We start from the raw sequence: 12,164 nt of genomic DNA, 5'->3' as shown, positions 1-12,164 counted from the left end.
AAATCCCCCCCCCCCCCTCAAAGTACAAGATTCAGTTAACTCAAGGAATTTTATAGGGACCCAATGTCAAAACATTCTCTCCAAGGCAAGCCTTTTACCACAAAGAAAGGCACAATGCTTATGGGACTTGTTTGTGTATTGGATACAACATTAAAGGATGGCACAGTCCAAAATGAGATCCCTCATAAGCAGAATCCCAAGTATTATAGGCAATGATGATGGATACATCTTGTCTTCTCTAATTTTCCAATCTTCCCATCAGTTACAAAAGCCTTCTGAATACCCTTTCATTACAATACCTTTCTACTTACATTAGCCAGAGTTGATCTCTCAAATTTGTATGCAAGAACCCTTATTTGTATAGTCCTCAAACTGGAGAACAGCAAAAATTATAGTTATAATGAATTCACAATCACAGATTAAATATTTATGCAATACTTAGGTAAAAACAGCAAGATACTAAATGCTACAATGAGTGCAATAAATATAAAAACTTCATTAAAAAACACTGGAAGTAAATATATCAAAATGGTGAGTGGTTCTCTCTGATAATGGAAAAATGGACGTATTTTCTTTTTCCTTCTATGTCTATTTCCAAGTTTCTATAATGAATAAGTAGCTCATTTATAACAGAAAATGCTTATCTTGCAAAAATCAGGTTAGCAAGAAGATAATAAAATTTGAAAAGACTCCATATATTAGAAATTGTTAATGTTTTGTGTGCTAAGCTAGATTAAAATCCCTTCTAATAAAAAAAATTGTTAGGATAAATGAACCAATACAGAAAAGTTCTTTGAGTTCATTATAAGTCACGTGTGGCATTTCTCTCTGGAGCTGCCTTTACTATTCCGCGTACTCAGCTCATGGAAATCATTACACAGCATTATGAAAAAGGAAGAATAAAGAGTACTTTCAAATGAGAGTCTAGAACCAAGATATATTCGTTTTCTACTGCTGCTATAACAAATTACCACAAATTTAGTGCTTAAAATGACACATACTTATTATCTTAAACTTCTGAAAGTCAGAATCTAAAGTAGGTGCTGAGAATGCAGCCCTGTGGTACAAGACTTACTTAGCATTCATGAAGCCCTGGGTTCCAGCCCCAGATTTCCAAAAATAAAAGTCTAAAATAGGTTTGGGAGGTGTTGGCAGGGTTCTGCTCCTTCCAGAGACTCTTGAGGAAATCAGTTTTCTTGCATTTCCAGTCCTTTAGAGGGCCACCTGCATTCCTTGGTTCATGGCCCCTTCCTTATATCACTCTGCTTCCATTGTCACATTTTTTCTTCTGACGTGCTTCCCTCTTATAAGGACCCTTGTGATTGATTACACTGGACAAATCCAGGTAATCCAGTATAAGCTCCCCATCTCAGGATCATGAATTTGCAGTTATTTTTGCCATATAGAATGACATATTTGTCGTTGTCAGGAATTAAGATGTAGCTATCTTTTTCAGGGTTAGGATATTATTCTATCTACCATACTTGGGTTTCAAAAACTCAGCTATAAAATTCAGGATACATTACCTTTCTGGAATAGAGGAGAGTATGAATCAATGCTTTTAGAACAGTTTTCCCCCTAGAGTCCTTCGGCCTGAATTGAGCTAGTTATGGTATATCAGGAAGTGGGGTGGCCTATGGCCCTCCAAGTCTTCAAGTGGGGTTTCATGATATTGTGTTTTGTTTTGCTTTGTTTGTACTGGAATTTGGATCCAAGGGCACTTTACCACTGAGAGCTACATCTCCAGTCCTTAATTTCCAATACACACCACTCCTGTGGAAGACATCCCTCAAGCTATTGGAGCTTTTGGCTTTGCCCAGCTCAGGTGCTTTCCATGGAACAGGACCAAAGCTAACCTCCTCTGATATGTAACTTGAAACAACACTGTTGGTTCCCTTACTTGCTTATGTTTGTCCAGAGAGCATTTCTTTAGCAAATGACTTCCACATGCATTCTCATTTCGGGGTCTAGGCTGGGATGCCTAAATTAAGGCAGATATGTACATGAACACATCAGGTCTTTGTCTCTAATTCACCCTTGTTTCAACTTCATCCTCTGGGTGCTGTACTAAAACTATTTTTCCAGTAATAAGTATGTTAATCTACAATGTTTTACCAAAAAAAAAAAAAAAAAAAAAAAAAAACCTCAATATATTTGTGACAGAATTTTTCTGAACACAGGTCCAGAAGCTCATCCCTATGGAAAACTGATATTCAAGTGACAAGTGTTGGAGAGAATGAAAGCCTTTATTCAGAGGCCAAAGAATGGAGAGGTGGGAGCTCTTCTCATAAATCAACTTTTCCACTCCAAGAGTGCCAAGGAATTACACATATAGGGCAGAAATAACCAGGAAAAAAAGATAGGCAAATTAAAGCTGGGGATATTCATGCCTTTTCTGGGAATAGGCAGAGATCTTCCAGGAACTCAGGGTGCTATATTTTCAATCTTTTCATGTTCTGATGTTTCTGGTCATGGTGGATAGTAGGTGTCTTTAGCCTTGAAGGATGAAAAGAGAGACTTGGCAAGTCTAGGTCAAGTTAACCCTGCATTATAATTCTGGACAAAACATTTCTCAAATGATCAACTTGTCTACATGCAGAGCTGAGCAGAATCTGATCCAAATACTGAGGCAGAAAGAGACAGACACAATGCAAAGGCAGAGGCACCAAGTCTTTTCATTCCATTTCAGTCATTCATCAGATAGCTGAGGTCCAAGTGAAGAGTCAGTGTTTTGATCAAAAGTGGCCGTCAATTCCCTGAAAAGTAACCTAGGCAACCATTATCATTATAACCCACATGTCAGAGGTATTATCTAGAACAAAGCCAGCAAGAGGCTAACATATTGTCCAGCTGTGTGACCTCCAAAATAAGTGATTTTTAAGACCACTAAGAGCAAGTGAAGCTCTTTATTTAGGTTTTTCCTCAATAACAGAATATTTAGTGAATCTAGGAGAAGAGAGTATCAATTTCTAGAAAAATGGAGCCAGGGCATACTAAACTGCTAAATTAAACCAACAGAAATGTGAGAAGTTCTTACACTCATTTTCTGAAGTTTGTGCCTCGAGGTATGGGGCTACCTGATCTCACTAACCACTTACTTTTTTTTGTTTTTACTATCCACTTCCTAATGATACCCAACCATGTGAGTAGCACTCCAGAAAGTGAACAATGATAAAATTAGGCCATTATATGTGGGAAATTTTGTTAATAAAAAAGACTGACTAGATCTGTTCTGGCTGGCAGGGGAGGAGTGGGGGGAATCTCTACTCTCTGTGGGAAAGATTAAATTTGTCTTTGGAGACATATCCCATAAACAAATAAAAAGTTCCCTCATGCTTGTAAAAGAATTTCCAACTACACAATCCATAACAGGAAATTTCTACAATTTATCCATAATGAGGTAAAGGACAGACATAGCTTTGGGAACCTGAAGACTCTATTTAATTACACACACACACACACACACACACACACACACAAAAGAATCTCAAATATAACAATCCTACTACCAGGAAATTTTTTAAAAAGTTCTTTTCAAGCAGAACTAAGAATTCTCAGTATGAAAAATATAAATCTTCCTGAAGGGATATGGATGAACTTATGCTTTTACTTTCTATAAGAATCATAGAACTGAAATGGGGTGAGAGGTGCTGCATGATTGGAAAATAGGAAGATATAAAAAGACCCCTTCTCATCTGTCAGTCTTTCATTGTCCTCTGGAAGAGGAAAGGTTAAATTCTCATAGAGCTTCTAGAGAACAGATAAATGTAATCAGAAAATAAAGCAGATGTTGCCAGAGAAGAATAAAAATACTAACAAACAAACTACTATAGAATTTTGCAACCTGTGTTCATATATGAATTATGACTACAGTTCCTGAAAAAAAAAAGTGCAGTCTAAACCTAAATGCTTAGGCCATGCACTCAGATGTCTTGTGAGCTGCTGTTTAAAGATAGAGCATAAGGGGTTAAGTCTTGAGAAATTCTTTTTGATGTTATTGATGTAATTCTTCCACCTAATTGCAAAGTTTTCTAGTTTGAGGAAAAGGAGGATTTCAAAGGAAAAAAAAATTTTTTAAAGTGTCACAGATTATAAGTAGGTTAACAGGTTAAGGAATGCAAATTGTTAGAAAGTGTTTAATATTATGCTAAGTCTGTGCACAATGGTGATGATGAAAAGAACTGCAGAGGGCTGCCAGGGTTGTAAAAAGTAATTAGAGACTTTATTTACATAAAACATTACCTATCTAAGCAAAGATATGACAAAGAGATTGTTACAGAGTAGCGTATATTGCATTCAGACTCATTTTGTTCTGAGAGCAGTCCAGGGGAATAATAACACCATGTCTCAGACTTAAATTGGAGTCACATGGCTTCTTTACTGTCAAAGAAGCCCAGCTTTACTGAATTTGGCACTGTGAAAGCAAGTGCATTTCTAGACTAGTAGGGGAAAGAGAGATGAAGCATTCAAAGAGGAGAAAGAGTGATCATGTGACAAGACCATTCAACTTCAGAAGCAATAAGCCCATATCTAAACTAAAATAGATGACTTTTTCTCTTGTACAAAACCTTGAAGGACCCTTATGGATGTTTCTTCCATGCCCATTGTTTTTTTATCACCTTCCCACAGAGGTGTATCGGTGGCAATTTAATTACGATCATTTTTTTTTCTTCCCATTCATTCCATTGGTATTGCCCTTGTCCTTCAACTTTCCAGTCCTGAAGTTGGTCAAGATAAAATCCCGTCTCATATTTATCACAGTTTGAGGATGAAGAGATAAATAGGGAAGGAGGATGGGAGGGGTTAGGGAAGAACAAGGAGCCAAATAAAAAAGCTGAGTTGAAAGCTGCCTCATAGAGACACAATCTTTGACAGGTGACAGAGTTCATAGCTTCTCCCAACCCCGTCCTCCTTGATGCTATACAGTGGCTCCCCAAGCATGACACTGAGGCTTCATCCAATGCCAGACAGAGAGGAAATATGTGCAGGAAACAATGAACCAGAACATGGGTCTTGAACTGCAGGTGACACAAAGCTGGCAAAGGACAAAGCAAGGGAGCCAGTAATGAGACATTGTTTGCACCCATTAACAGGCACCTCATGATAAGACATGAAAGAAAGGTCACTGGGCAGCCAGCATGACTGACAGAGCCCCAAAAGATAAAGGTTATCCACTCTTGAGAGGCATCTACTCATGACCAACAGTGGCTTTATATAAGCCTAAGAAACTGGGAGGTTCCCTACACAGCCCAGCTAAGCAAGAGTGGCCACAAAGAGGTGATAACAGGCAGAGGCTGCCCAGAGGACACGCCCTGACACTCCCAGGAGCGTCCTGTTTCAGCACTGCTCTTAAGTATTACTTAATTTTCATGTTCAGATTACCACTCTGATAATCCTTAGCATTAAAGATTAAGCGGTGACAGATGCTTCCTGATAGGACAGTGGAAAAATTGAGGAACACAGAAGCACTCAGGATTCCCAAGAAAACTCAGCAAGCTTCCCATTTTAAAGGAACTGAATAAAAGCTTGAGGAAACACGTTACAAGGAAAACTGAAACGATGCACGGGTCTGTTTGAGGTTATTCGAACTTAACAGCATGAAAGAAAGAGCACCTGAGATCTGAGGCCTTCCTGGAAGGCAAATATGTGAAATAGAGCTGTATGGAAGTGTACACAGCCCTTTAACACTGAACATCAGTCAGGGTTCAGGCTAGATGACTGTGTGTCCCCCAGCCCCTGTCACAGTGTCTAACATGCTCTTCCACTTGGCTAAGTCAGTCACTCTGCATCTATGGGGGGAGGGCCCTGTCCAACAGGTCTCCCAACCTTCTCTCAGTGTGTCTGTTCTTGACAGAGATGAAAGCCAAGATGATTTAAACCACCTGACAGCTCTATTAAGACAAAGGAAACCATTCTTAGCTGGTTCAAAGAATTGAAAACAACTTACTCAGAAAACAAAATTTACCCCCCCCCCAAAAAAAAAAGAAAATATATATATACATATATATATATAAAAGACTATGAGATATTAGCATGTATAAAATATAGGTTGTGTTTTTCAAAAGTCCTTTTCTTTTCTAATACAGACAGAGCCACATCCATGAATTTGACCTGGTATACTTAATTCTTTCAAACAAAACTATTTTAATAAAGGCTTCTGATGAAGTCCAGCATGTCCTGCTAAGAACCATCCCCATAAAAATATGATCTAGTAGTCTTTGATATTTTCTAAAGTAAAAGAGCAATTAGGATGTAATTCAGGTTTGGGTTTAGGGGGATTCCAATCTAATTAGCTTTATAAATTAATAGCTCTTTGTAGTTCAGCACCAGGTGAGACTGTTTAACTTGCCAGCTTATTTTTCCCAGTCTTAGTTCAGAACTTCGCATTCTGATGAGTTACCGAGTTTTAATTGAGTAGATGAACATTCATCTAGAAAAGTGGTTGTGCTCAAATGCCTATCACAGCTCTGAGGTAACATTAAGATTCCCAGATGTAACAAAAGTACAACACTCTGTCTCTGGAATTTTATAGTGTTTATGGCAGAAATCACAGACAAGCTGCCCAAGGTACTTCAGGACTGCAGATGGCTTTCCTTTTCTCTTGTTTTTTCCCCCTTATTCATTCTGTCTTCTCTCTCTCTCTCTCTCTCTCTCTCTCTCTCTCTCTCTCTCTGTCTCTCTCTCCTCCTTCTTTCCTTCCTTCCTTCCTTTCTTCATCATGACTTTTTTTAAATTATTACATGAAGTCAAGAAAATTCATGTAGCTCTCATGTTCCTAAAAGGAACAGTGTTTCTAGGGAGCTTTTAGTAGCACCTGTCATCTTCCCATGGGCTACATGCTCTCCTATTCTTCCCCATTCTTACTAGGCCCATGCCCTGAACTTACCCTAGCTACCTGGTACCTGTGGCAGGTGTTTTCCTTTGCCATCACTCATCTATATACAGGGCCATGTACAGTGTTTGTGTGGCCTAAAGTCTGTATCTTCCTTGGGACTTTCCATGTTTCTGCAATACAGATTCTGCAATTGGGTTCCATGATAACCTTCTCCTTTTTTCTCACCAAACACACTAGGAATAAAATTAGTTCCGCAAATAATAAAATGCAAAGGAATTGGGATCAACATCAGCAAATACTTTAGTACCAATGTATATCAAAATAACATTGCCTATGATTTGGCCTAAAGATACAGGGATAAACTCAGTATGGTAACATACCCCTCTAATCTCAGCTACTTGGGAGGCTGAGGCAGGAAGATTTCAAGTTCAAGGTCAGCTTGTGCAAGTTAGTGAGACCTTGTCTCAAAATAAAAATTTTGAAAAGGACTAGGGATGTAGCTCAGTGGTAGAGCACACCTGGGTTCAATCCCCAATATTATGGTTTGGATGTGAGGTGTCCCCAAAAAACTCAATGTGAAACAATACAAGAGTGTTCAGAGGAGAAATAATTGGTTTGTAAGAGTCTTAACCCAATCAGTGAATTAATCATCTGATAGGGATTAACTGAGTGGTAATTGAAGTGGTAGGGTGTGGCTGGAGGAGGTGGAAATTGGTGCGTAGCTTTGGGGAATACATTTGTATCTGACAAGTGGGGACTCTCTCTCTGCTTTCTGATCAACATGTGAGCTTCTTCCCTCTCCCACACTCTTCCACCATGATGCCCCGCCTCACCTGGAGCCCCGAGGTATAGAGCCAGCCTTCTATGGACTAATACCTCTGAAACTGTGAGCCCTCAAATAAACCTTTCCTCCTCTACAATTGTGCTGGTTGTGTCCTTTAGTCACAGCAGTGAAAAAGCTGACTAAAACATGCACTAAGCCTCAGAATTCCCAAGCTACAGTTTAGGATTCCTGCATCAGCTGTTATTGAGGCTGAGGCACGAGGATCACAAGTTCAAAGCCAGCCTTAGCAACTTAGCAAGACCCTAAGCAACTCAGTGAGACAGCTATCTCCAAAGAAAAATTAAAAGGAGGCTGGGGATACAGCTCAATGGTTAAGCAACTCTGGGTTCAATTTCTGGTACAAAAATTTTAAAAAGTGTTATTGAAAGGAAAAGAAGGAAAAAGAGACAACCCAGGAAAGAAGGGGAAGAACTGAATGAGAAAAACAAAGGAAAAGCAAATACAGCAGGAAGAAACTGTACCTCTGATAGACACCTACTATGCCACGTCTTCAGGGGCAGCCCAGAGACTCCCATGATACAGGTTACTCGAGATTAAAGCAAACATCAGAATAAAAAAGAATAGGGAGGAGGAGAAAGTCAGAGCTTTCCCTACAATGTCATGTCACCACTTGGAACACAAGTAGAGATGTCCCAGACATTCCACACAGATCCGTTCAGTAAAAGTTTTGAAACGTTCACCTCTCAGGATTTGCTGGTTTGAGTGCTGAAGCCCACCTACAGGTCAGTAACTGACACTAACTTCATCATCTTCTAAACCAACCATTCTAGTGACAGAAGCTAGTTTCATTATTTCAGCTTATTCCCAATTTTTAATAATAGGAGATATTTTGAGGGCATGAACAGGGTTACTTGTCAGGAACTCCTTTTACATAAGGCTAAAAACAAGCCAGGAGTGACACTTGAAATTGATCATCCTTTTAGCCATTCTGTCAGGCTTCCGAAAATTAATGAGTGGGCTGCAGAAGGGAAGTGGCTTACCAGAACATCACACAAATTTGCTGATCTTCACTTGCTGAAATTCTGCTTACCTAATGCAAAGCCTTAAGCACTTCACTTCTTCACCGTGCTTACGTTCCACCCTAATCTCCTGGTTTTGACATTACTCCCTCCTCAGGCAAGAAATGGCAAAATACCAAAGAAAGCCACAGAAGTCACCGGTCTCGGCTAATGGAACAACATGACAGATACTTTTCAGGCTTAAGCTTGAAATAATATCACTGTGATTATATAAAAATCAAGACTCAGAATAATATTTATTCAAAAAAATATTACTTGGGCGAATGCGGCATTCAGATCACTACATGAGATGCAGGAAGAACTTGCCTGAGTTAAGAAAGACCTTGATGAGCATGGGCTCCATGGTGAGGCTGGGCTTCTGCTCTCTGCAGGAGCAACCACCATGTTTTCTAAATTTCTAAATACAATATCCCCTGTGCCTAAATACTATAATTCACTCAGAGGAAAAACTTAAAGAAACTCAGGATAACAAGTAAAAACTATGGTTGTTCTCACTTTTCATTTCCCCTATAAGCCCCTGGCTAAGCTGTAAGACTATCTCAGACAACACCACACCTAATGGACCTTTGAGGAAACTATGCCAGCTCACACTAATTAAGTCCTTTCTTTCTACCTTCTTTAATCAGTTTAAAGGAGCTTAGACATATGTGGCCATTCCATAATTTTTCTCTTTCAAAATTTATTAATTATTTTTTTTAAAGTTTAAAAATCTTTTTCTCATGAATTACTTTTAGTTTCCTTTCTTGTTTTTCTCCCTCAGTTTTAAATTCTTACCAAATTCATGTAGAAAAAAAAAGTTTTACTTGCTTTCCCTCTCTTTCTTTATACTTTTTCTCTAAGGCTTTTGGAAGTCAAAAATTGATTTAAAGGCAGTAATTGTCTATACCTTAATAGAAGGTTATTTTCTCTACATTGTCAGCTTTTAAAGCATTTAGCAGTTTCCCAAAGTTATCTTCTGAATGTATTGACCAAAGTTGTTTTCTATGTTTGCTTTTTTCTATTCCTCAATTAGCAAAATAAAAAAAATTAAAAATCCACACAGAAATCACAGAACTTGTAATAATGTTCTTGAGCAGGAATTTTACTGATTAACTATACAAACTTGGGAAATTATTCAAACTTTCTCGGGATTCAGTTTCTTTCTCTGTGAAATAAGAACAATAATAGTATTTACTTTCCAGGACTATTGTGAAAAGTGAATGAATGAATACTTTTTTTAAAGGACTTAAAACAGTTACTCATATATATAAAACTCTAATATATTGTTATGCTTTCAGTATTGCAATATTACTTTCTGTTGTGTTTTTTTAATTTTTGAATATGTCTTCATAGCTCATACTTTTGAGTTTTAAATAGATTTTGTTGCTTGGCCTGGAGCTGTAACTTCTACATATAGCATCATTTCAACCAGAAAATGTGTTTGGATTTTTTTTAAATATTCAAGCATCCTCATTAAAAATTAATAAGGTATATGTTTATATTAACTTCACAGAAACTAATAAATAATTTAGTAGGGGAGTGAACACAATATAGCTTCAGATGAAACTAGAAATGAATTATCTTTCTGAGGTAGTTTGTTAGGGTTGTTGTTAGAATTAGAAATATTGAAAAATGGAAAATGAAACAGGGAGATACATTCCAAGTGCTGAAAATAGCATGTGCACATTTTTGTAGGAATAAGCAAGTTGGACACTTGCGATTGAAATAAAGTGCTGCTTGAAAAGTGTTTTAAGTTTAGGGCTGGGTAGATGGGGTAGAGAGAGAAGATGGGAGGGGAGGGGAGGGAGGATAGTAGGGGATAGGAAAGATAGCAGAATACAACAGTCACTAGTATGGCAATATGTAAAAACGTGGATGTGTAACCGATGTGATTCTGCAATCTGTATACGGGGTAAAAATGGGAGTTCATAACCCACTTGAATCAAATGTATGAAATATGATATGTCAAGAGCTTTGTAATGTTTTGAACAACCAATAAAAAAAAAGTTTAGGGCTGGGGATATAGCTCAGTTGGTGGAGTGGTTGCCTCACATGCACAAGGCCCTGGATTCAATCCCCAGCACCACAGAATAATAATAAGAAATAAATAAAAAGTGTTAAAGTTAAAAACTTTTGCTTTATTTTAATGGTTCTTGGTATAGACTCTTTTTCTTACATTCCGGAATATAATACTGCTGTATTTAAACTCAAACTGTAAAATAGATCTACAAAGGAAAGTGGAATGTATTGTCAATACTCCTTTCTCCATCATGATATTTGAAGCGGATGGAAATTGAACATACTAAAAGAGAGAAGCCCTCCACTTTTCATGATGCTCTATGCTGAGCATGAGAGGCTGCTGGTCCGAGCAGGAGGTCTGAGTAGCTGCCAGCCTACACATGCATGATCAGCAATGAGAACCAGATGCTTTCTTTATGGACACACAGCACATGGAAGAACAGATTCAACCACTTACAGTAGCTGCTGGTGATTGCTGACAATTCAGCAAGGATATTTAACTTATTCCAATAAAAGGATATTTGGCTTGTTCCAATATAACCCCATGTTCTTTATGAAGAAAGAGTACATCGTGCCATTTTCTACAAATTATGCCGTTCCCTGTTTTCTTCAAAAACCATGCCCTGCTTTTTATAAAGAACTATCTAAAGGTCCCTACAGCCTTGGGATTGTAGCTAAAATGCTGGAATCACTATTAAAGAATAGAAGAAACCAAATTAAACCTCTGAAAGGGAGTCTGCCCAAGTTAATGCTTCCCTTGTGCCCGAGTGAGACTCACTCTGACAAGCAGGGCTGGTAATTGCTCCTTTCCTCAGCATTGCTGAGTAATTGCTTTGCAACTTTGCCCTCCCGGCTCACATACATAGAGTTATCATGATGTGATCCCAAAATGATACCTAGACCCAAAAAGCAATGTTTTATAAATCATGCAGTCAAGAAGAATGGGAAAGATTAACAAGAGAAGTAATTCCATTTTTAGTCTAGCAACATCTTAGGCTTTCATCTAGAAAGCAAAGAATTGCACTCAGAAAATAATCAAGGCTTGTACTTTGGCAGTATCTGCTGTCTCTAGACAGTAGTCCACACAGCAAATACAGCCCGCTCAGATACTTTGACTTCTCAGCATCTTTTCCTATCACAGGAACTAGAAAACATATGAAATGTCTTGCAGGGTCACAAAAATGTCTTCTATCATCAAATCATCCCTGAGAGGAGATGAATGTCCTCTCTGAAATCAGTCTCAAAAGAGGGAAGGTGGATTTTGACACACTACTAAATTTCCTTTCATTAATAATGCATATAATATTACTCCCTTGTTTTCTAAATTCTTCCTGACTCTTGTATGCATTTTTAGTAGTTACATACTACTTGAAGTTCAAAAAAGTTTATAAAGCTGGCCATGAGAAGTAGTACATCTTTCTTTTTCTATTCTTTTCTTTTTTTTTTTTTTTTTTTTTTTTTTTTTAAA

Source organism: Marmota marmota, unplaced genomic scaffold (assembly GCF_001458135.2).
Source record: "Marmota marmota marmota unplaced genomic scaffold, marMar, whole genome shotgun sequence".
NCBI lineage: Eukaryota > Metazoa > Chordata > Mammalia > Rodentia > Sciuridae > Marmota > Marmota marmota.
This window is presented reverse-complemented; position numbering follows the sequence as displayed.